At 41.2% G+C, this 21,807-nt stretch overlaps 1 protein-coding gene across 8 annotated transcripts in view; it reads left to right on the forward strand.

Annotated features, from left to right (window-relative positions):
* The window catches only part of MSRB3 (methionine sulfoxide reductase B3), a 216,883-nt gene that overhangs the window by 165,907 nt on the left and 29,169 nt on the right, over positions 1-21,807 (forward strand). The gene's annotated exons all lie outside the window — the stretch shown is intronic.

A 21,807-nucleotide genomic window follows, 5' to 3' on the forward strand; every position in this document is an offset into this window, starting at 1 on the left:
AACTTTTATTTAATGAATATAAATTTCCAAAGTACGGCTTATGGATTACAATGGCTTCCCCCCCATGACGTCCCTCCCACCCGCAACCCTCCCCTTTCCCACTCCCTCTCCCCTTCCATTCACATGAGGATTCATTTTCGATTCTCTTTATATACAGAAGATCAGTTTAGCATACATTAAGTAAAGATTTCAACAGTTTGCTCCCACACAGAAACATAAAGTGAAAAATAATAGATGATTTTTTTTTAAATCATGATGAAATCAGATCAGACCTATTGTCATGTTTAATCCCAGTGAGAGTCAAGTTGAGAATTGATAATTTCTTCTTCTTCTTTTTTTTTTTACAGAAGATCAGTTTAGTATACATTAAGTAAAGATTTCAACAGTTTGCACCCCCATAGAAACACAAAGTGAAATATACTGTTTGAGTACTCGTTATAGCATTAAGTCTCAATGTACAGCACATTAAGGACAGAGATCCTACATGAGGAGTAAGTGCACAGTGACTCCTGTTATTGACTTTACAAATTGACACTCCTGTTTCTGGCATCAGTAATCTCCCTATGCACCAGTCATGAGTTTCCAAGGCTATGGAAGCCCCTTGAGTTCTCTGACTCTTATCTTGTTCAGACAAGGTCATAGTCAAAGTGGAGGTTCTCTTCTCCCTTCAGAGAAAGGTACCTCCTTCTTTGAAGACCTGTTCTTTCCACTGGGATCTCACTCACAGAGATCTTTCATTTAGTTTTTTTTTTTTTTTTTTTTTTTTTTTTGCCAGAGTGTCTTGGCTTTCCATGCCTGAAATACTCTCATGGGCTTTTCAGCCAGATCCGAATGCCTCTAGGGCTGATTCTGAGGCCAGAGTGCTGTTTAGGACATCTGCCATTCTATGAGTCTGCTGAGTATCTCGCTTCCCATGTTGGATCACTCTCCCCTTTATTTATTCTATCTGTTAATATTAGCAGGTACTAGACTTGTTTATGTGCTCCCTTTGACTCTTAGTCCTTTCATTATGATCAATTGTGAACTGAAATTGATCACTTGGACTAGTGAGATGGCATCGGTACATGCCACCTTGATAGGATTGGGTTTTGTTTTTTAATCCATTCAGCCAGTCTGTGTCTTTTAACTGGAGAGTTGAGGCCATTAAAGTTCAATGTTTCTATTGAAAAGTAGTAACTTTGCCCTGCCATTTTCCCAAATATATTTTCTAACATATGCTTTGAACTTCCTGTGATCTTCTACTGGGAAGTTTTCTTCCTTTACCTTCTATCACATTGATGACCATGTTTCTGTGTTTCTGTGTGTAACACATCTTTAAGCATCTTTTGCAGGGCTGGATGAGTGGTGACAAATTCTTTCAATTTCTGTTTGCTATGAAAGGTCTTTATTTCACCTTCATTCACAAATGAGAGCTTTGTGGGATATGATATTCTGGGCTGGCAGTTTTTTTTCTCTTAGTACTTGGGCTATATCTCACCATTCTCTCCTAGCCTGTAGTGTTTCTGATGAGAAGTCTGCTGTGAGTCTAATTGGATATCCTCTGAGAGTAATCTGATGTTTCTCTCTTGCACGTTCTTTATGTTTCACTGTGGTGAGTTTGATTACAACATTTCGTGGTGAGGATCTCTTTTGGTCATGTTTATTAGGGGTTCTGTGAGCTTCCTGTATTTGGATGTCTCTTGTTCTCCAAACCCGGGAAGTTTTCTGCTAGTATCTCACTAAAAAGGCCTTCTAATTCTTTCTATCTCTCCATGCCTTCAAGAACTCCTAGAACCCAAATGTTGGGTTTTTTAATAGTGTCCTGTAGATTCCCAACAATATTTTTTAGATTTCTAATTTCCTCTTCTTTTCTTTGGTTTGACTGTATACTTTCCTGTGCTCTGTCTTCTAGTTCCAATATTCTCTCTTCTGCTTCACTCATTCTGTTTTTAAGTCTCTCAAATGTGTTTGTCATTTGATCTGTTGAACTCTTCATTTCATTTTGATTTCTCTTCACTATCACAATTTCATATTCTACTAGATTCTGCATTTCGTTTTGATTCCTGCTTAAGATTTCATTTTCATGAGAGAGATTTTTCAATCCTGTCCAGTAAGGATTTCTGTAGTTCAAGAATTTGTTTTTGAGAACTTCTAAATGTTGTTATATTTTTTGAAATCTGTGTCTTGCATTTCTTCTATCTCATCATTTTCATAATCTTGCATTGGATTTTCTTGTTTATTTGAGGGTTTCTTAATGTCTACCTTGTTCTTGTTTCCTTGGTTTCTGCATTTGTTGCTTGGCATTGTGGAGATATTCTTTGGTTTCATCTTCTTTTTTTTTTTTTCTCACTGTTGTGGCTTTTCTCGTTATACTATGACTTTAGATTAAGTGGACTGTCTGCTTTTGGTGGATCTTTAGAGGCTTGTGATGGGTGTGGCCAGAGAGCTCTGTTCAGTTCTTCAGGGTTAAGGGTGTGCCAAAGGTGACACACCCAGGTTTGACATGGTAAATCTCTCTCTCACTCTATTTCTCTCTCTTTGTTATTCAGAAGGGAAGCAATTCTGCACAGCTGAGCTATTCTCTTTGAAGGAATCAGTGCCTGAGCGCTGGCCCCTGTGGGTATAATATTTGCTCTGTCCCAAGGACCACACAAAGGATCTGTGTAGTCCTCAGTGTAAACTCAGTTTTCCCCTGCAATCTCCCACTGGATTGCCAAGGTTACTGAGTTTGTGGTGTCTTCAACCGAGAGTACATCTCAGGCACTCTGTGAGTTCTCCCACATACCCTGTTTTTTTTTTTTTTTTTTTCCCCACAGTCCCAGTTCATAAGCTCCACACGTTCACTAGGTCTTAGTCTCCTGTTATTTCTCCCCACCAGAGTCAGGTTTTTCTGCTTGGCTGAGGGTGGGCATAGCCCTGAGCCAGCGCAGCTGTTACATATGTCCAAAATGGTGCCTGCTCTTTATCTTGCTCGCCTTTGCAAGGTGGATGGAAAGAGAGAATCATGTCTGTACCAGTCCCTTTTATTTTTTTTTCTCTACTCTAGTTAGCCTGGTGAACTTTCCCCCATGGGGCTTTATGCCTCATTCCCTCTAGGCTCTTCCTGCTGCTTTTCTGACAGTTTCTTGGGCTACTGCAGTTTCGCCTCACCTTCCTTTCCAGAGCTAGTGCATAGACTTGTCAGCTGGGGTCCTGAGCCGTGGGCACCCGTGCCCTCCATGTATGTCCACTGTGTCCCACTAGTTCCGGAAGTTTCCTCTGTAGTTTTTTCCCTAACTCTTCCCTGAAATTACAGTATCGACACTTTTATTAAACTATCTTTTCCTGGAATATCAGTGCACTCCTTCTCTATTCCACCATCTTGGAGGACTGTGGGGAGCAACTCGGACTAGACTAAGTTACTGGAATTAAGACTTATTCTATGCATCTGCTCTCCCACAATATGGTGCTGGGAGAGGAGTAAACAACTTCTACACAGCTGCCTCTCGCCAATTTGACTGAGCTGCAGGAGCTGATCTTGCTCCTGATTGGAGGAGAGCAGCATGCTCGGCGTGTGGGTAGCAGAGTTGGGATTGGTAGAAGAGGAGTATAAAGGAGGAGAGAGACAACATGCACTGGGAACATCTAAAGGGAACATCCGGATAACATCTGAGCAGCCCCCGAGAGAGCCGGCCGGCGGTGTGCCGCTCCCCCGCGGAAGTGGGGAAAGTGGCAGGGGGAGCCGCCCCTCCACGGAGGTGGAGGGTCGGCAGCCAACCTGGGAAGGACCAGCAGCAAACCCGGGAAGGGCCGAGCAGACAAAAGAACAGCGCAGGGTCCTGTGTCGTTCCTCCGTGAATGGGGGAGCGACATAATGGTGCTGTGACTCGGATATGAAACCTAGGAGGGATAATGGTGCCATGACTTGGATAGGAAACCTAGGAGGGAAGAAGCGGGAAAATACCGGAGAGAGAGACTAGGGAAGAGCCTAGGGAAAAGCTGGACGGAAAAAGTGCTGGGAGAAATCTAGGGTTGAAAGTGAAAGTGAAAGTAAGAAGAAACATAGACTTGGATACGGACTATGGGGGGAAGCTGGGAGAAATCTAAGATTGAAAGCGAAAGTGAAAGCTAGAAGAAATAGACTGGGATACGTACTGTGGGGAGAAGCCAGGAGAAATGAGAGAGAAATATTGTTGGAAGAAAGTTAGAAAATATACCAGGTAGAGAAAAATATAAGCTAGGGAAAGTGAATCCCCGGGGGCAGGCCGAAGCGGAGACGTAAGCTAGGTTGGAATTCGTCAAGTTAGCCCGGGGAGCAAAAGGCGAAAAACTATACTGGAAGCAGAGACGTAAGCTAGGTTGGGATTCGTCATATTAGCCCGGGGGCAAAAGATGGGAAGCCAAACCAAGAAGCGGAGACATAAGCTAGGTTGGAATTTGTCAGGTTAGCCCGGGGAACTTAGACTGAAAACTAAACCGAGAAGCGGAAACGTGAGCTAGGCAGTGATTCGCGGAAGCCGCCGTGCACAGAGAAAGCGCGCGGGGCACAAGCGGAGAGAGCGCACGGGGCGCGAGTAGATAGGAGAGCACGGGGCTGGCGAGGAGTCCGTGGTGCAGGCACGAAGGTCACGGGGCTGGCGAGGAGTCCGTGGTGCGGGCACGAAGGGCACGGAGACCACGGAGCGCACGTGAAGCCGGAAAGCCACGCAGATAAGAGAAGTGCGGGCTGAAGCCGCGCAGAGCCGGGAAACCGCCACGGGGTGAGGCGCCAAGAAGCCGCCTCGGGGCGGGTGCCGGGAAGCCGCGGGGATAAGAGAAACAGAAGTATAGAAGTAAAATGAGAGAAATAGGAATGCTGGCAGATAGAAGTAAGATAGGAGAGATAGGAATGCCCGGAGATAGAGAAATAGAGAAAAATAAGGCCTCCCCACAACAGGGCAATGAGAGGGCTTGGATTCGGTCTGCCTGATTAGGCGATAAGCACCAGCAGGCAGCTCGAGCAGAGGATGAGCCGCAGGTCACCAAAGATAGGCACGAATCAACATCAATAACTCTCCCCACAATACGGTAATGAGAGAGCTTGGATTCGGTCTGCCTGATTAGTAAGGCGATAAGCACTTGCAGGCAGCTCAAGCAGAGCATGCACTACAGGGCACCGAACACAGGCACGCATCAGCGCCTAAAAACCTCCTCACAACATGGCGAAGAGAGGACCCGGATTCGGTTTGCCTGGTTGGTAGGGCTTGTAAACACCTGTGGGCAACTCTAGCAAGCAGAGCAGAGTGCGCGCCGCAGGGCACCGAAGATAGGCGCGTATCAACGCCAAAGAATAAAAAGAAAGGGGGAACTGTGGGGAGCAACTCGGACTAGACTAAGTTACTGGAATTAAGACTTATTGTATGCATCTGCTCTCCCACAATATGGCGCTGGGAGAGGAGGAAACAACTTCTACACAGCTGCCTCTCGCCAATTTGACTGAGCTGCAAGAGCTGATCTTGCTCCTGATTGGAGGAGAGCAGCATGCTCGGCGTGTGGGTAGCAGAGTTGGGATTGGTGGAAGAGGAGTATAAAGGAGGAGAGAGACAACATGCACTGGGAACATCTAAAGGGAACATCCGGATAACATCTGAGCAGCCCCCGAGAGAGCCGGCTGGCGGTGTGCTGCTCCCCCACGGAAGTGGGGAAAGTGGCGGGGGAGCCGCCCCTCCACGGAGGTGGAGGGTCGGCAGCCAACCTGGGAAGGACCAGCAGCAAACCCGGGAAGGGCCGAGCAGACAAAAGAACAGCGCAGGGTCCTGTGTTGTTCCTCCACGAATGGGGGAGCGACAGAGGACTTCTCATCTTTAATTTCTTTCATCAATATTTAATGTTCATCTCTAGGATAAATCTCCTTTGGACTAGGTGGATGATCTTTTTGATGTGTTGTTGTATCAGGGTTCAGCTCTCCCACATCTTTGGTTAAATTCCTGAGTTTGTTTTTTTTTTCCCCCTAGCTATTGTAAATGAAATTGTTTTCTTGATTTCTTTTTTTAGTTAGTTCATTGTTAGTATATAGAAATGCTACTAATTTTTGTTTGCTGATTGTACATCCTAACACTTTGCTGAATTTTTTATTAGCTCTAACAGGTTTTTTTTTTTTTTGATAGCGTCTTTAGGCTTATTGGTTTTCTATATATATGACATGTCATCTGCAAGTAGATGTGTAATACCTTCAGGTATTGCATCCCCTCATTTTAGACAGCCAATATTTTAATTGCCCATTCCACTTTTATTGAGGAAGATGTTGCTTTGTCTTTTGCTAAAAATTACAGACTATACAGTGTGTTCCTCGGTCTAAAGAAATGACATTCATCTGTCTAAATCTGTGTATTATCTTCTATTTTGGTTCCTCTGTATCATTTTGAACATTTTCCATCTTCCACTGAGTAAGCAAAGCCCAGTTCAGAGACAATATTTATTCTTGTCAAGACCCACTTGATATCCCCTGCCTCCAGGTGACCAGCATTAATCTGACTTGCCATCTATGTTCAGAATCCTACAACCAGAAAATCTGCCAGATAATCCTCTGTAATCTTTTCTCTTGCTGGCAAATGGAATGGTTCTTGTTGGCATCGGGTGCCCAACAGGGTGCAAAAGGAACATGTCTAGATTTATCCCATCTCTGCTTTGCTGAAGTTTCCCCATGTGCACTCATTTCATGTATGCACATGGCCACCTAAAGTGAGCACAAGAGGATATCTGCTTGTTGACTACAATCCCTTTCTGTACCTGGCAACAAGTTCTTTTGATGGACATTGACATGTCCCACTTAATGCAGCCCCCAAATTCCCACAAGACCACGCCCACGTGGGCATCCACTTAATATGTCTTCTGCTTGGTGTTGTAGCCTGTGACTCAGTAAAACCCAAGCATATTGGCTTCCATCACTGTTTAATTCTTTTTTTTTTTATTTTTTGCCAGGCAGAGTTAGACAGTGAAAGAGAAAGACAGAGAGAGAGAGTTATAGACAGTGAGAGAGAGACAGAGAGAAAGGTCTTCCTTCCATTAGTTCAGTCCCCTAATGGCTGCTACGGCTGGCGCTGCACTGATCCAAAGCCCAGGAGCCAGGTACTTCCTCCACATCCCCCATGCAGGTGCAGAGACCCAAGGATTTGGGCCATCCTCCATTGCCCTCCCGGGCCATAGCAGAGAGCTGGACTGGAAGAGAAGCAACTGGGACTAGTACCCAGTGCCCCAATCAGGACTAGAACCCGGGATGCCAGCGCTGTATGTGGAGGATTAGCCAAGTGAACCATGGCACTGGCCTCACTGTTCAATTCTTAAGCAAGCAATTCAACGCACCAAGATGATATGGTTTTACCTTTTTTTTTTTTTAACAGCATGTCAGTCTTCTGAAAAGACTATTGTCTGTTCACTTTGGAATTGTCATCCACAAACCCATGCTTATAGCACTTGTTGGTCATTTGAAAGCTATTTATAAGGCACTGACCAAATATTGACAGAGTCTAACCACTCATCCTACAGTTCCAGGGTCAGTACTAGGGGGATAGCAGCTTCTTGCTTGTGCCTCCTCCTTGAATTCTTGAGGTAGTATGGTCTTATATAAGTCATTTAAACTCTCTAGTCCCCAGTCATTGCTGGGAGACACTCACAGATCCCACATAAGAGCTATCCAACAGAAAATTTGTCTACACCAGCACTCTAGCTTCTATTCTAACTATGTGTGCTTGGACACTCTTACTAGTTCTCATTTAGCATGTCCAATTACTATGGCAGTATTGCATGCAGAGTGAATTTACATGCCTTCTTTGTTATAATACTAGATAGTAGAATTATTTCCCAGTTAGATACAGTGCCCATTCCAAAATACAGTGAGATAAAAGGACACAGGCACTTTACGTGGGGCATGTTTAAATATATCACTTTTCTGACTCACTTTCATCTTAATCCCATCAACCCTTGCTTTCTTAACTGTAGCTTCCATTAGCACTTTATCAACAGGTTTTGGTTTTACAATATTGGGTAAAGGAAATGTTCCTAAACCAGACATAATATTCATTCCCATAAAACATTTAGATAAAGGAGACACAACTTCTTTACTTAAAGCCTGTTAAAATATTCCAACTTCCATAATCCTGTCAACCCTTACATGTTTATGAGAATGTTCTAGTCCCAGGAACTTCTTTTCCACCACAGGCCATTATGGTCTCATGTACAAGCTTTGGGTCCCTAGCAGGGGCTTGAGCTGAAGGAACATAGCCCTTTGTCTACCTTTATCTTGGATAATCTGCCTCACTATTGCTTCAGGCAATTTTATTATAATTTTTGTCTTCTGACTTTTACAAGTATTCCAACCTGGGATAAATGTAGCAAACTTATCTGGAGCCCTTTAATGTTGAAGGACCAACAGAGCCTCCCTTTGGTCCATTCAACCTTTCATAGTATTGTATTAAAACATTTGTTTTAATCCCATCAGTATCAAGTTTATTCATTGGATTTCTTTTCTTGAAGATTTAGATATTTTTATTTGAAAGGCAGAGTGACAGTGAGAGAAAGGAGGGGGAAGACAGAGAGAGAGAGATCTTCCATTCATTGACCCACTCCCCAAATGGCCACAATGGCTTTGGCTGGGCCAGGTCAGAGCCAGCAACTCCACCCAGGTCTGCAACATGGGAGAAAAGGGCCCAAATACTTGGGCTGTCTTCCACTGCTTTCCCAGTTGCATTGGTAGGGAGCTGAATTAGAAGTGAAGCTGCCAGAACCTGAACTGGCACTCCAGAACTGGCACCACTCCAAGTGGTGGTTCAACCCGCTGTGCTACATTGTTGGCCCCTCATTGCATTTCTTAATGACTATCTAAAGATTTCCACCTTGCTGAGATGACTTGGCCCCTCTCCCTTTATATATTTTCTTTTATTTACCCTATCTCTTACTAACTTTTTAAATTCTAAAATTTTTCACCTTCTCAGGATGAGTTACCTTTCCCCAGTCTTTTGTTAATTTTTTGATTTTTTTTTTTGACAGGCAGAGTTAGACAGAGAGAGAGAGAGACAGAGAGAAAGGTCTTCCTTCCATTGGTTCACCCCCCAAATGGCTACTACAGCCGGCACGCTGTGCTGATCCGAAGCCAGGAGTCAGGTGCTTCTTCCTGGTCTCCCATGCAGGTGCAGGGCCCAAGAACTTGGGCCATCCTCCAGTGCCTTCCCAGGCTACAGCAGAGAGCTGGACTGGAAGAGGAGCAACCGGGACAGAATCTGGCACCCCAACCAGGACTACAACTGGGGGTGCTGGCGCTACAAGCAGAGGATTAGCCAAGTGAACCGTGGTGCTGGTTTTTATAAAACCTTGAGGGGAAGCTGAGAGCAATTTTGACAAGGCTTACTTCAGTAAAGCCACAGTGAGGAGCCCATACAAAAGGACCTACCTTAGCCACCGCACTTACCCTAACCTGGGTCACAGGCATATTTAGCAAGTGAAAATATCCCATTCATCATAAAGCCAGTCCCATATGGTTTCTATATGGTGCATAGCTGGATTATACCAGTTTGCATTTATAGGTTGAGTTGGATAGTCCCCATTCTCAATGGTGAGCTGGCCTTCCAGTGGCTTTTATTCAGTCCACCAGGATGACAGTTGCCTTGGAAATAACCTCCTCTGTGTTGGTATCACATATAGCTATCTGTGATTGTTCTGTAGAGACATGTGGATCCTGCAGCAACCCAAACATGCACTTCTGCTCTGCAGTTTTCAAAGCTAAAAGTACTGCTCACTAGCTTTCCATCTTAGTAAAGTCTCCTCAGGGAGCTGATGATACCAGATCTACAAAATGAAACAGCTGGGGAGCCTAGGGGGTGTGGGAGGGGTACATTTAGCCTAGTAGTTAAGATGACAATTAAAACATCCACATCTCACATTTGAAACCTGGTTTTGGTGCCAGCAATGCCTGCTAATTCCAGCTTCCTGCTAATGCAGATCCTGGGAGCAGCAGTGATGGCCCAAGTAATTGGGTTCCTGTAACCCATGTAGGAGAACTGGATTGAGTTTTTGGCTTGCAACTTTGGCCTTGGCACATGCCAAGGCTTGTGGGCTTTTGGGAAGTGAACCAGTGAATGAAAGTGCTCTCTTTCTCTCTCTCTCTCTCTCTCTCTCTCTCTCTCTCTCTCTCTGTCAAATAAAGCAAATTTTTTTTTCTTGAAAAAGCATGAGTATTTCCTTTTTACTGAAGCAGTCCCTTCACATTATACCCCATGGTCTAAGTTTCCTGGTTTTACACTTCCAAATTGACTACCGTGTTGGTGACCAAAGGTCTTAGAGGTGGTTCTTCTTCTTTCTCTCCCTCTCCCTCTCCCTCCTCTTCTTCCTCCTCTTCTCCTTTATTTGAAAGTGTAACAGAGAGATGGAGAGACAGGGAGAAAGAGAGACAGAGAAAGAAAGAGAGAGAGAGGTAGAGAAAGAAATCTTTATCCTCCAGATGGCTGCAATGGACAGGGTTGGACCAGACCAAAGCCAGGAGACAGGAGTTCCTTCAAGGTCCAACATGTGGGTGCTAGGGCCCGAGCTCTTGGGCCATCTTCTGCTGCTTTTCCCAGCCATTAGCAGGGAGCTGGTTTGTAAGTGGAGCAGGTAGGACTCAATGCCCATATGGAATGCTGGTCTCACAGGTGGAGGCTTTACCTGCCACCACACCTGCTACACCACAATGCTAGCCCTTAGAGATACTTCTTGTTCTGGAATAATTTTCTCTTTATGGATTAATTTGAAGCTAGTGGCCCGATCTTAGACAAATTGCCATCTGTGCTTAATCCTGCCTCAAAGTCCAACCCAGCACCCTGTTCTTTCCTTCTAGCTATTACAGTTAGCAATAATCAAGAAGCTATATATATTTATATATAGCTTCTTTTTTATTAGTTTGTGTTTCCTTAAGCATCCAATGAACTACCTCCATGGGTAAGTTTTGCCTTTAGTAACTGAGCACAACTGTGACACCATACCATGGATTAACCTGTGGCTATCCAGAAATGAAAGGTTCTTAATCTTGCACCCTTTCATCTTTGCTCTTCCAGGGCCACAGTTTCCCTGAGCCAGGGCCTCTGCCTCTCTTCCTTGTTCCTGGCCAACTCCTAGCATTGCAGATTTGCAAATTTTTCTCATCATTATTTTATTATTATTATTATTATTATATTATCATTTTCTTCACTGTATTGCTGCTGATCCTTTATTGGGCCCTCAGAACTTCTCTGGGATATTTTGTTTGTGAGTAGCTGCTGCATTTGTTTTTTGGAGTAGGGATGAAGGGTAGTATCTTCTAGTTTGCCATCTTAGTGGTGTCTCTGTTATTAATTCATTTTTTTAAACATTAATCCAGCACTTGCTCTAGTGGGCTGGGTATTGAATATATATAGTACGATTTAGACTTAGATCTTTCCTAGTTGAATGGTTTTTAAAATAAGTTCGTTAAAGGAAGTATGTGGTTCTTGGAACTAGCAAATAATGATCACGTAATCTCTGTCCAGGGTTTCCCAAGGACTTCTCATTGATTGTGGAATAAATATTACTCCCTTTACATGGCATGGAAGGATGGATTTTTTCTGACCTGGACCCTTCTCAGTCCAAGTTCAGTTCTTTTCTTTTCTTCCCACCCCAACTCTAACAATGTATGTTTTATAAAACCTGAAATAATTCTCAAGAATTCATTGTGCAGTTATGGCTATTTCTGTGCCTTTACATACAGAATCCCCTCCCTTGTAATATACTTTTCTTCCTAATAAGATAAACATGAGAGTTCTTTGTACAATACTTGGATGTCCCTTATACAACAATTACCTTGCCAATTCCCATTCTCTTTATAAATTTCTTGGGAGAGAGATTATATAATTGTCTTTTGGCTGTAGTAGAGTTTTAAGCATATCCTTAGTAAATATTTACTGGTTTTTTTAAGAATTTTTTAAAGATTTTCTATCTTGTCCATTAAGGATTTGTGTAGTTCAAGAATTTGTTTTTGAGAACTTCTTAATGTCTTTATCAATTTTTTGAGATCTGCTTCTTGCATTTCTTCTATGTCATCATCTTCATAATCTTGAATTGGGGTGTCTTTTTCATTTGAGGGCGTCATGGTTATTTATTTATTTGAAAGAGTTCTACAGAGAGAAGGAGAGGTAAAGAGAGAGGTCTTCCATCCACTGGTTCACTCCCTAGTTGGCCACAATGGCCAGAGCTTTTGGGCCATCTTTCACTGCTTTCCCAGGCTATAACAGAGAGCTGAATCGGAAATGGAGCAGCCGGGACTAGAAATAGCGCCCATATGGGATGCCGGCACTGTAGGTGGTGGCTTCACCGGCTATGCCACAGCATCGGCCCCAATATTTACTGTTTTAGGAGCAGGAGATACAGTGATAAACAGGCTGGATTCCTACTCTTAAGGAGTTTACATTCTGATGTGTGCATGTGTCTGGAACTAAGCAAATCAATAAATATGATGACAACTGTAGGAGCTATAGAAGAAATAGGAAGGCTCTCATGGGATGGAATAGTGGCAATGAGTAGGGAAGGCACTAATTTAAGTGGGAATTTCAGGGAAAAGCTCACTGAGAAGGTGATATTTGAGCTAAGGTTCAAAATATGAGAATCCATTCTTAGAAAGAGCTGGAGTATTGCAAGCAGAAAAGAAAGCAAATACAGTCTTACATCGCTTAACAATGTGGTTACTTCTGAGAAGTGTGTTGATAGATTTCTTCATTGTGTGAACAGAGTATACCTTCACAAGCTAAGATGGATGCAGTGTCCTAGGTGATATAATCTTATGGACCACTGTTGTATTTGCAGCCATGATTGACTGAGATGTCATATGCCACACATGGCTCTACTGAATATATTGGAGGAACCAACAGAAGATCAGTGTGATTGACATACAATGGACAGAGTGGTTTGAGATATGATGGATGAGGTAACAGGAGTTGGATCATGTTGGCTTTTATCTTACTTTCAAATGAAATCTAATTAAGCACTTATTATTCTATCCTCCAAAATAGCCTGAGGCTGTATTTCTTCCTAGCCTTGTTCCCTGTGGGCCTGAAGTCCTTGCAATAAGAGTAAGAGTATTATATCTTCAGTTTTTTGAGTCTTACGGAATTTTGCCAGGTTTGGAAGCATCAAAGGAAGCAACTTACTTTCAGTTTTGGTCTTTCGAGTAGGGCTTTAACAGTAGCCATATTGCAATGAATTCAAGATGATGTGAATTATGACTGCAGAGAATTAGGGCTAGTCATAGTACACTCTGACCTCCAAGTAATGCCCAATATAGAAGACTATTCTTTTGTTCCTGACTTTTATCTCCATCTGATCTAGAGACCTAAAAAATGAAAGAAAATCTCTCTTTCCAGTGACGAGTTCAGTCCCTGTACTAGCAGAAAGTTAGCATAAAATTCAATCCAAAGACCACACATTAATTCCAGAAATTTTGCATTTTTTCAAAGATAGCAGTTGAATTCGTTCTCCCGTACTGAAAGATATAGCTACACATTTGAAGAATCTAGAAGGCTTCAGGATAACAGTGGAGTGGACTACACATTCTTCTTCCAGCTGCTGCTGTTCACAACACTTTTGACAGTTAAAATACATCACACATTCTCTTGTCCTTTCAATGTAAACATTTACCGTTTTAAGTGGACTATAGAATCAAACCAAAATAGAAGGATGCAGACTGATATTTCAGAGGTGAAGCTAAACACTAGACTAAATTAAAGTAATTTGCAATCTAACTCATAGTTATACATTGTACTGTGTTTTCCCTGGGAAAGATTAAACAGAGGGCTTTCATAGCTTGCTCTATTTTTACAACCTGTTACCAGAAGGGAATTTCATACTGAACAGGCAGAATTTTGAATTAGAATTAACTTAGGAAAAAATGGAAACAGTTTTAAGGTCAGGGTAGCTTCTTTGGTGTTGATTTTTCCCTATGCTTAAGCATTGTCTAAAGATGAAGAAAACAATGCCTTACATAGTTTTGTTGTTGTTGATTTCCCCCAAAACCTTGACTTTCTTCTTTCCCTTTATATTGGCATCTGCGTTAAGCCTTTACCTTCAACTCTTGTGGCTTCTTTCAGATTCTATTAAATTTGAAGACTTTGAACCTTCAAAATGACCCACATTTGAATGCTGGGCCTTTTCCTGGCTGACCTACTCTTTTTCGTTAATGGATACAAAATTCTGCTTAAAATCCTAGAAGTTGAAGAGGTGACATTCTGTAGAACATCACACCATATAGGACGTTCTGATGTCCTTTGAAATTAGTTTTGCCATGAAAGGAAAATATACAAATGAATACATATTCAAGTTTGTTCAATTTCTTGTTTTGCTTAAAATTTTCCTGCATAATACATAAATTCTTCAAACTTTTTTCCTGGTGATAATACTTCATTAGGTTACTTTAGTGAGTATTTAAGAGATTTTCATCTTATGAGTCATGAAATTCTTTTATTCCCCTAAGAATTTCCTGCCTCGAACTGGAATTTCATGTCTTTGTAGTTTTAGCTGGACTCCTTGAAGCAGTTACTTTCTAAATGACTGTGTTCTTGAGGGCTGAGTGTGACACCTGGGGAGCTGGGTTACAGATTGACTCCTGTTTCTCAAGAAAATTGAAAAATTAGTCCCCTTGCTGCCTTAGTTCTAGTAACTTTATTCAAAAATTTTCTTAAACTTTTTAACCTCTTCCTCTCATGTTAGAGATGTTTTCATTTGCTCCTTATCAGTCCCTAGCATTAATCTTTTTGTGCCTACTTAGGACTGTTTTTGTCTCTTTCTGGGAATACACTCCAGCAATTTGATGTTAGTGCATTGCCTGCCTGTCCCATCAGGTTTTCATCACTCACTTGGTGTATAGGAAAAGGAGATAGAGTTACAAATATATTGGATAATTTAGCAATTGATGAGAAATGCTTTGGATATCCTCTTTCTCTTTCCTTCTCTCTTTCCTTTTCTTTCTTTTTTTTTTCTTTAGTTCTTTTTGAAGAAGGTGAAAGTCAGGTTATAGTGGAAAGCCAGAACCCTTGTGTGTTCCTGTTTGAAAGGTTTAAGGGAAGTGAAGGGATACTTTGTGACATGTGAGTTTCAGAAATTCTTGGTGATGATTACAGTACACACTTTGCTTCATCTGCTTGTGCACGTCTTTGTGTGTTTTAAAAGATAATGCCTAACTGCGTTCTGATAATAAATGGCAGCTGAGCATGCACAGAGGAGACTGCTGTCCAAGTCTGGATATGCTATTTGGCAAGTTCCATTTAGCATGGGAAAAACAAAATATGTAAGACTAGTAGAACAGTGACACTAAGAAATAAATTGTTCAGAAGTTGATTACCAGGAAGTTTATTAGACTTCAATATGATATCTTTAAGGAAAAATCGGAAAATTCTATCTGAAAATCTAGGCGCTTCTGTAATATTTGTTTTATGGTCACCTGATTTTTCAGCATAGGAGCTTTAAAAAAATTTACATCAGAAAAAGAAAGCATTCTGTTTATAAATCACAAAAGAATATATGTTCCAAGTTAATGTTTTGGTTGGTTAATTATTATACTTTTTATTTTGAACATAGAGAAAAATCAATGCAATAACTACTTGCTCTTCACTTACATGCAGAAAATCTAAGTCCTTGGAATATAACACACATTATCATTGCATAATCTAGATCCATATGCTGTTTATAGCAAGCTGAAATGTTAGACCCTTGAGGAAAGAACCAGGTTCTGTCACAGAACAGTTTTGTGGTAAGAAAAGATGAAGAATGGATTCTAAAATAAAAAAGGGGGAAAAGAGCTTGATGGTTTCACAATAAAATGAGAGAGTTGAAATGGGGGTTTATTCATATATATGTTAACTAACACAAGCTGACGCTTAAAGCAGGTAATGCCCTTATTCATCTGTATCCGCCCTTGTTCTTCTGAACCTAACCAAAGTAAAGGAATTAACTCACCTTCTTACCAAGTACGGATGGACTAAGATCTGGTTATGTAACTTCTCAACCTTTTTCCCACCCCTCAATATGTCCTCCCTTGGCCCTTGTTTAATTGCTGTTTTTCCTTATGGAACAGTTGCCTCTTAGAGTAGTTGGAGCAAACCTGTATCAGTCAGTGATGCAGTTGTGGAGTCTCTTAGCTTAATTGTTGAGAGCATGCTGCCCAAGATGCTGGAGCCATATGTTTCATTGTCAGTTTGAGTATTTTCACACAGTGGGAAAGCTCTTTCTCTAGACAGACATTGCTTCCCTCACTCGTTTTTGTACAATTTTGAAATGAAAAAAATTGTGGAATAAGAGAATGATTCATTAGAAATGTATTCTCCATCTATTAGGATAGCTTTTATTAAAAAAAGAACAAAAAATTAGTGTAGGAGAGACTATGGAGAAATTGGAATCTTTGTACAGCTGATCCTGAATTTATGATGATTCATCTTAAGATTTTTTTAATTTATAATGGTGTGGGATAAATATGTATCCAATAAAAAGTGTACTTTAAATTTTGAATTTGGATTTTTTTTTTCTTGTGCAGTGGCAACAAAGTGCCCATCATAGCCAGCTTGTGATAAACTGGTACTCTACAGTGGCTGTGTTGCTGAGCTTTGATGTTCCATAGGTTGGGTGTATTCAAATTTTGAATTATAATACTTTCCTTTTTTTTTTCATAGGCAGAGTTAGACAGTGAGAGAGAGAGACAGAAAGAAAGGTCTTCCTTCCATTGGTTCACCCCACAAATGGCTGCTACGGCTGGCGTGCTGCGCCGATCCGAAGCCAAGAGCCAGGTGCTTCCTCCTGGTCTCCCATGCAGGTGCAGGGCCCAAGCACTTGGGCCATCCTCCACTGACTTCCCAGGCCACAGCAGAGAGCTGGACTGGGAGAGGAGCAACTGGGACAGAATCCAGCGCCCCAACTGGGACTAGAACCCAGGGTGCCGGTGCCGCAGGTGGAGGATTAGCTTAGTGAGCCACGGTGCTGGCCGAATTATATTTTCTACTTAACAATTGTTGTATTGGAACATAATCCCATTGTAAATTGAAGAGCATGTGTACATTATTGGAAGGAATGTAAAATGGTACAGCCAGTATAGAAGACAATGTGGTGGTTTCTTAAAAAATTAACAGCATTATCATATGATCCAGAAAATTCCACTTGAAAGTATATACCCAACCTAAGTGAAATCAGGGACTTGAACCAGTGTTCATACCAGAATTACTTACAATAGTCAAAAAGTAGAAACAATTCAAATATCCATTGATGGATCAGTAGAAAAACAAAATATGGACTCTCTCTCTCTCTCTCGCTCACAAACATATATAGATATAATAGAATATCATTTGGTATTAAAAAGGAATGAGATTGTGATATATGCCATAACATTGATGAACCATGAAAACATTATGCCAGGTGAAATAAACCAAGCATAAATACTATAAATAATGTATAATTCCATTTATATGAGGTACTTAGGATAGTCAAATTCATGCAGACAGAAAGTAGGATGGTGGTTACCAGGACCTGGAGGGAGAAGAGACGAATTTTCAGTTTAAGAGGATGAAAACATTCTATGTAGATGATGGTAATAGTAGCACAACAGTGTGAATGTACTTAATGCCACTAAACTATGTACCTGAAAATGGCTAAAGTGGTAAATTTTATCTTTTATATGCAATGATTCTTCAAAAAAGGTCATGGGAAATGAAATGAAAAGGTAAGTTTATTTTGAAAACAATTTGAAATCCATGCATAATTTTTCATTATGCACATTTTTTCATGAACTTTTTGAAGACTCCCTCATATACATGGATTTCAAAAATGTCTGTACCCCCAAACAGTATTTTTCACTTTACATTTCTGTGTGGGAGCAAACTGTTGAAATCTTTACTTAATGTATGCTAAACTGATCTTCTGTATATAAAGAGAAACGAAAATGAATCTTGATGTGAATGGAAGGGGAGAGGGAGTGGGAAAGGGGAGGGTTGCGGGTGGGAGGAACGTTATGGGGGGGAAGCCATTGTAATCCATATTATGTACTTTGGAAATTTATATTCATTAAATAAAAGTTTAAAAAAAAGTTTGTACCAAAATAAACAACTTTTAATTCCAGTTTTTCCCAAACACTTTGAAATATCCTTGTATTTTACCACAGTATTAACGTAGATAATATAGATATATATAATATGTAATATGTATATATAATATACAGATATATATTATCTATGTTATTCACCTCTATTTTTATTTAATACACTTTTACTTTTAAAAGCCTAATGTAAGAATTTGTTAAAACTATCATAACTAGAGATTTGAGGAGGGGGAGTTAGACCTTAAGGTACAAGGACAAAGTAGCAGTTCCTTCTTTACTCTCCCAAATCCTTGTGGAAACAAGGACTCTAGACTATTTAAAAAAAAAAAACTTTAATGTAATCTAGAATGTGATTAATAAGAGATACTAGGAGAAGATTTATCATTCTTAAGAAAGTGGTATAGTCATAAATGAGGGTAATCCTGACTTCTGAAGTTGGGGACATGAGAGCTACAGACCGGATTTTTCTGTGGGACGGGTCAGGGAACTTTCCATTTTGGAAATCCTTCCATCACTGTAGAACAACTACACTGAGAATCAACTCAGTGGAGAAGTCCAAAGACAATCACCATTACACAGCACAGGAAGAAGTAAGTGTCTGGACCTTTCTCTGCTGTGCCTGATAGTAGCTAACAACCAAATGGACACCAGATGCAGTCTGATCTTGTACTTGGAAAGATTGCCAGGCCAAAGAGTAAGTTAGTTGTAAAGAGGTGAGCCTTGGCATTAAAATTTGCCAAACATACTGTAAAGTTTATAGAAACAAATATCCCCATTGAGGACAACCTATAGCACCTACTCCCAAGTATTTCCTTCAGCATCGTGGATCACTGAATTGGTAATATAAAGGTAAATCAGTCAAGTCTCCAGCTCTCTTAGAACAGTCCATAGGTGAACGTATAATAATACAAAGGTGTTAGTACTTCTAACAGTATATAGATGACAGCGAGGTATAGAAGGAAAACATGCTTATATCAATTTTGTACCAGTAAAAGGCCCAAGTACACTTCTCATGGATGTGGGAAGAAGAAAATAAACAAGCTTTTAAAAAAATAACCTACAGTGTAAATAAATGAAAATAGCAAAGTGCCAAGGGAGAGCATATATGATAAAATTTATTGAAAAGAATTTGTGCTCTCAATATTGAATAGCTCTAAAGAGAGATTAAAGATGAAATGTGATCACAGATTAAGATATAAGAGAACTAACCAGGGCACAGGCATTGTGGAGCAGTAGGTTCAACTATCTGCAACACCTGCATCCCATAATGGACTACTTTTGCATATCCTAGCTCCTGCACTTTCGATCTAGCTTCATACTAATGAATCTTGGGAGACAGCAGACCATCCCTGTGGTAGAAGTGGATGGAGTTCCAGACTCCTGATTTTAGCCTGGCCAGTCCTGGCTTTTGTGGGCATTTGGGAAGTGAGCCAGGGCATAAGAGAACTCTCTGTGTTTCTCTGTCTCTCTGATTCTCTCTCTCCCACCCTTTTCTGTCTCTCACTTTCTGTCACTCTGCCTTTCAAATCAAATAAACCTAATTAATAAACAAATATAATTAAAAGAAGAAATCCAGCAGAGAAACTAACAAACCTGTAGCTAAATTGGAAACTTCATAAGAAGCAGTGAAGAACCAAATTGAACCTGCTAAATACATATAGTAATGTGGAAGACCGTTTGAAAAACTGTCCTATAAAGAAAATGATTGGAAAGTTATCAGCAATAAAATGATAGATCTGGGTATAAGAAACAACCATCCAACTAAATGGAAAATATGTCTCCCTCAGAAAGAAAACAGAAAAGACAGTAAACAGCAAGAAAAGATACATGAAGAAAGGAGTTTCAGGCTTTAAAGACTGAATTTCTCATGTGCCTGTTAGAATGAGTGGAACAATATCAGCAGCTAGACATATATTTAATTATACTTATTTCCCTTTAAGAAATAAATATATTTGGGCTGGAACTGTGGCTTAGCAGGTAGGGCTGCTGCCTGTGATGCTGTCAACACATAAGGGTACTGATCTGAGTCTCGGCTGCTGCATTTCTGACCCAGCTCCCTGCTAATGTGAATGTAGACACTATTTTTAGTTGCTTCAATCTGTGGATGCAGAACTCATGGATACAGACAGCAGACTACAGAAATTTCTACTGAGGATGAAGATTTTAAAAATGAGAGGCCCTGGCACTATGGCTCACTAGGTTAATCCTCTGTCTGTGGCACCGGCATCCCATATGGGTGCCCATTCAAATCCCAACTGCTCCTCTTCTGATTCAGCTCTCTGCTAGGGCCTGGGAAAGCAGTAGAAAATAGCCCAAGTCCTTGGGCCCTGGCATCTGCAAGGGAGACCTGGAAGAAGCTCCTGGCTCCTGACTTTGGATCGGCCCAGCTTGGGCTTTTGCGGCCATTTGGGGAGTGAACCAGTGGATAGAGGATGTCTCTCTCTTTCTCTCTCTCTCTCTTAACTCTGCCTTTCAAATAAATAAATCTTAAAAAAAAAAGAAAAAGAAATATAGTCAAGGGGTGGACATTGTGGCGCTGCAGGATAAAATGCAGCTTTTGGATGCCTGCATACTCTATTAGAATACCTAGGATCAAGTCCTGCCTCTGCATCTGATCCAGCTGCCTGTTCACGCACTAGGGGGCAGCAGATGGTGGCCCAAGTGTTTGTGTCCCTCCCACCCATGTAGCATCCTTTTATGATGAAAACAAACTTTGTATAGAAGGAATATTCCCCAACATAATCAAAGCAATTTATAACAAACCCACAGCCAGCATCCTACTGAGTGGAGAAAAATTGGAGACATTCTCATTAAGATCTGGAACCAGACAAGGATGCCCACTCTCACCATTGCTATTTAATATAGTCCTGGAAGTTTTAGCTAGAGTCATCAGACAAGAAAAATAAATCAAAGGGATACAAATAGGGGAGGAAGAAGAAAAGCTATCCCTATTTGCTGATGACATGATTCTATATATAGGGAACTCAAAAGACTCCATGAAGAGACAATTGGACCTTATAAAAGAGTTTGGTAAAGTGGCAGGATATAAAATCAACACACAAAAATCAATAGCCCTTACATACACAAACAATGCCATAGCTGAAAAAGATGTTCTAAGATCAATCCCATTCACAATAGCTACAAAAAAATTTAAATACCTTGGAATAAACTTAACCAAGGATGTCAAAGATCTCTATGCTGAAAATTACAAAACATTAAATAAAGAAATAGAAGAAGACATAAAATGAAAAAATCTTCCATGTTCATGGATTGGATGAATCAACATCTTCAAAATTTCCATACTACCAAAAGCAATTTACAGATTAAATGGCAATCCCAATCAAAATATCAACAACATTCTTCACAGATCTAGAGAAAACTATGCTGAAATTCATATGGAGGCCGGCGCTGTGGCTCAATAGGCTAATCCTCCACCTAGCGGCGCCGGCACATGGGGTTCTAGTCCCGGTTGGGGCGCCAGATTCTGTCCTGGTTGCCCCTCTTCCAGGCCAGCTCTCTGCTGTGGCCAGGGAAGGCAGTGGAGGATGGCCTAGGTGCTTGGGCCCTGCACCCCACGGGAGACCAGGAGAAGCACCTGGCTTCTGGCTTCGGATCAGCGCGGTGCGCCGGCCGCAGCGCACTGGCCGCGGCGGCCACTGGCGGGTGAACCAACGGCAAAGGAAGACCTTTCTCTCTGTCTCTCTCTCTCACTGTCCACTCTGCCTGTCAAAAAAAAAAAAAAAAATTCATATGGAAAC

Source organism: Oryctolagus cuniculus, chromosome 11, assembly GCF_964237555.1.
Source record: "Oryctolagus cuniculus chromosome 11, mOryCun1.1, whole genome shotgun sequence".
Lineage (NCBI taxonomy): Eukaryota > Metazoa > Chordata > Mammalia > Lagomorpha > Leporidae > Oryctolagus > Oryctolagus cuniculus.